The sequence below is a fragment of the Meleagris gallopavo genome, chromosome Z (assembly GCF_000146605.3).
Source record: "Meleagris gallopavo isolate NT-WF06-2002-E0010 breed Aviagen turkey brand Nicholas breeding stock chromosome Z, Turkey_5.1, whole genome shotgun sequence".
NCBI lineage: Eukaryota > Metazoa > Chordata > Aves > Galliformes > Phasianidae > Meleagris > Meleagris gallopavo.
In genome coordinates, this window is record NC_015041.2 from 57690355 (window position 1) to 57694706 (window position 4352).

Consider the following 4352-nt stretch of genomic DNA (forward strand, 5'->3'; position numbering starts at 1 on the left):
ACAGCCCATAAAACCAGTGGGATATGTGAACCTGTTTTTGTGAAACTAATATCTCAGTCTGGTTTGATGGCAGTGGCTGGAATTCTTAGTGAGCTCTCAAGGTGTTTGTCAGAGATTTTTGATGAAATTTTAATCTTCCTGTGCTTCATCCTTGAAAACAGTTGTTCACAAATGTACTTATTTCAAAAAAGTGATAACATGAATGAGGTGTGATTGTGAAGCAAGGGGTATATCTCTGTCATAAGAAAGGGCTTATAGAAGTCCAGTAGAGACATGATCAGATTTTTCAGTTGAATATCTGATTGCAACTCTATACGTTCCATTTGAAAATCTGCTGGTAAAGTACTTACGATGACTGAAAATTGAGTTATAAGCATAAATTGATAATATTTTTCAGTAATCTTGAAACCTATTCTGAAATTCCTTTATCACAATGGAAAGCACGGCTGTGCTGTGAATGGACCGTGTTCAGCCAGTGTATCATAGTGCATACAATTATGTGCCATCACTGAGTCAGCATTGCACTGCACCCTATGGCCTGTTTTCAGCCCAAACAGTGCCCATTGCACACCGCTGTGTGGTTGTTGTGAGTGATGGGTGTGTGCCTGGGGCTGGGCTGGGTCTCTTGTTAAGGCAGAGTCACCACCATGATGACATGGGTCAGGGGGCAGCTGCAGGAGGGGCTGGGCTGAGTGCAGACTGTGGGCAGTGGGTTAGACATGCCTGCTCTAAAAGATGCCTCATGTGGATGTGCAGTGGCTTCAGAGTTGTTCCTCTTCACAACCTGTCTCCATTGCAATGCTGAGCTTCCTGGTGGAGAAATAAACTTTTGGCCCCTGGCTGTTTGACCTGTAGTGAACATGGGGAATCTGACATGTCTCAGGTACCTAAGTATCAGAAGATTGTCAATATCACTAAATAATAGTTTAACTGTAGTTCAAGTCAGTCCTGTAAAAAGTTCCTGAGAAGCTGAACTGAACCACATTCAATGAATTGAATTGAACTACATTCAAACCCTTGGTCTGCAAGAATAATTATCAGATCACCTTATCAAATGATGATAGGATCTTAGTGCCAAGGGTTTGGCAAAGAAAGAGCAAAGAAATGCTATATGAATTAATCTCCATAACACTTGGAAATTCTGTGGCTGTCACAGAAGATAGAGTTGAAGAGATGAGTACTTTCTGATTTGCACCTCAGATGTTTCTTTTTACATCCTAGCATTAAGGCAGATTTGAGAAGGAAACTTCGGCTATGCAGCTATGAAGAGAAGGAAGATTTTAAGATAAAGTTCTAGAAAACAAACCATTTTCACCCAGAGTGTGACAGAGGATAAAGCTGTTATTGAACATACGACACGGTTGAGAAGGCAAGTACATTGCCAGTTCAAAGCAATTGATATTTTTCAGATGATTTTGTGGTAACACTTTTTCTTAGACTTAAAAAGCATAGTTCAATTCAGTCTTAATTTCAGGTTTTTTTCATGCTACACCTTCTGAATTGCAATAGTGTAATCCCTCATTCTGTCATGCAAAATGTGGTAATGAATTTGTTTCTTCCTTGTCTTGGATCTTGTTATATTCAAATTCTAGAAAATAAGTAAGTTAAGCAATTTGGAGCTAAACATTTCTCTGTGAGAAATGTAAATCTACCATGTATTATGGTGTACATCTCTTTTATACTAAATTTGAGGTTTTTTTGGCTGTAGAGAAATTTGTGAAAACACCAAAAAAACATTATGTTAGTCACAATTGCAATAAATTCACGTTTTGAAAGGAAGCAACAAAAGTGCAATCAGACAGGACTGACAATGATGTCTGCATTGCTTGAAACTAGGCCATTATTCACATACTGACCTGATGGCAGGAACTGAGCATTGCAGGCTGAAAGATTTTGTTGTCAGATACACTAAAATGAATTTTACAATGAGGTTACAGAATGACCATTTCACGATGGTTAACAGAATAAGGCATAGTGGATCTCTCTAGAGCCGGATCTGATAACAATAAATCACCTTAAGGCCATTATATTCAAGTTCTCTGAGTCACTACTAATTTGCATTCATTTCTTTCACTGATTTAAAGACTTTCAGAGTATGCTTGTTCCTTTGTAAGGCTTTGTTTGCTTCTACCATTATGTACAATAATGAGAACTGATTACACGGTAGTGTCCTGCTTCACTGTGGAAAAAATAAGCATGCCACCTTGTATCGGAAAATGATGCAGGGAGCAGAGTGAGCTAAGCTTTATGTCTCCAGCATATAGAAAGAAATGAAAGCTCTCCAGTTGTTCTGTCCAAGTACCTTTCCAAACTTAACTAAATGGACAGTTTAATTTCAGCCATAACACCTTATAGAAAAAAAAAAAAGTACTAGACTAAGTGTATTTTAGATTACATTTTAAATATGGCTGATGCTTTTACACATTTCAGCATTTATTCTATAGGAGCCTCCCTTTAAGATTAAAAATAAAAGCAAGCATTTGAATATACCTTTGCACAATTATTATGCACCTCATTATATGCAGAGGTAGAGTTTGATCTCTGTAACTGTGGCCTAAGAGAATAAAATGAAACTTGGGAAACTTAAATTTCAGCTAGCCTTGTCCTCCCCTTCCACACCCCACCATCCAGCTGCACAAAAACATAGTAGTCCAGGACTGCCAAATCTGATCTGCCCCCTTCAAGACTACAGGATTTCTTCTAAGTCCTTCTGTTTGCTTAGACCAGAATTCAGCATAAAGCACTCACCTGTAAATTTAGAAATGTAAAAAAATAAAACTATAACAGTTCCAATTCATAATTATAAATAATGCTGGAGTTTCACCTCTAATTTGAGCTTTGAGAACTGCAGGGACCTAAAAAGACATACCATATGATGCAGGAGAATTTGCTGAGGTCCTTTTTGCCCCTGGGCTTTGCACCTGCAGGTCTGCACTGATCCCTTAATGCGTACGGACAATCTCTGTCTTGCCACACAATTTGTTTTTTCAGGCAATTAATTGTGTCTGACCTTGCTGCAAGTCTGACCACACTCATTCCTCTGTGCTGATCAGGAACTCTTCCTTTCTCTGAAGGTTTCTGAGCTTTTCTACTTCTTTCTATCTTTCACTTGGTTTAGTTACTTAGATATCTCTTACAGCATTCATATATATATTCATAGATGCTTGTACACGACGTGGATTTGCAATCCATAAATCTCCAGTGTAAACTAAATTCAAACCAAATGTTTTGTTAATCACTCATGCAAACAGTCCTCATTCCTGGTTTTAAATAAGTCTGCCCTGGGATTATCTTGGGATAATTATTTCTTAGTTAAAAGACAGAGGAAAAAAAAAAACAAAACCATGATGTCTTCTTTTGAAATACAGAAATGTCAGCAATGTTTCCTTCCCTAGGAATGTTATAAAGAAAATGTAACACAGCCCCCCAAGTGTTTACAACAGACTCTGATGCCTGCAGAACCAAGACTAGAGTCAAGATTAAAGTTTTGAAAAGTCCATCCAAGGACACCATTGCCTTGTGGATATACTGGAATCAACCTGCACCATGGTTTACATCCTTGACTCCTTAGCAGTGTGTTGTGATAGGACAAGGACAAATGATTTCAAACTAAAAGAAGGGAGATTTAGATTGGATGTAAGGAAGTTTTTTTTACAGTAAGTGTGGCGAGGCATTGGCACACATTACACAGGGAGGTGGTAGATGCCGCGTCCCTGCAAACATTCCAGGTCAGGCTGGAGCGGTCACTGAGCACTTGTTCAATCTGTAGGTGACCCTGTTTACTGCAGCAGAGTGATCTTAAAGGTCCCTTCTAACTCAATTCTATTATTCTAAGAATTTGTCTATGTTTTGCATTCCCTAGCAAGAAGCACAAATACCACATGCCCGCACCCAGCTTGGTGTCACAGTGCCCCTGACCAGCAGTGACACTGTGTTCAAGCAGCAGCCCCCCAATGGGGATTTCCATGTTCCCTCCTCAGAGCTGCAGCAATGAGCCAAGTGGTCTCTTGCAGCATGCTGGGGAAAGAGAGAGCTGGAAGGTCTCATCCCCACCATCCCCTGATTTCAGTCATGAGGGAATAGTGAGAGGTGGGCAACCAAGTGCTTCACCCTGACAGTGAAGTGGAAAGAACAGGTATTTTGTCTTGAAAAACCACACCAGTAATTGCATTGTGGATTGCCCATGCATTTGTGCACATATTCATTCCATGTTCAGTGGAATTTTCAGCAGCTGTCCCTAAGCTGGTCTCTCAGTTGGGCATCTGGGCTCTCAGGCTGAGTGCAAAGGGGATATATATCTCCTTTGCATGGCAACAGACAGTATTATTCTTTTTCTTTCTTTCTTTTTTTTA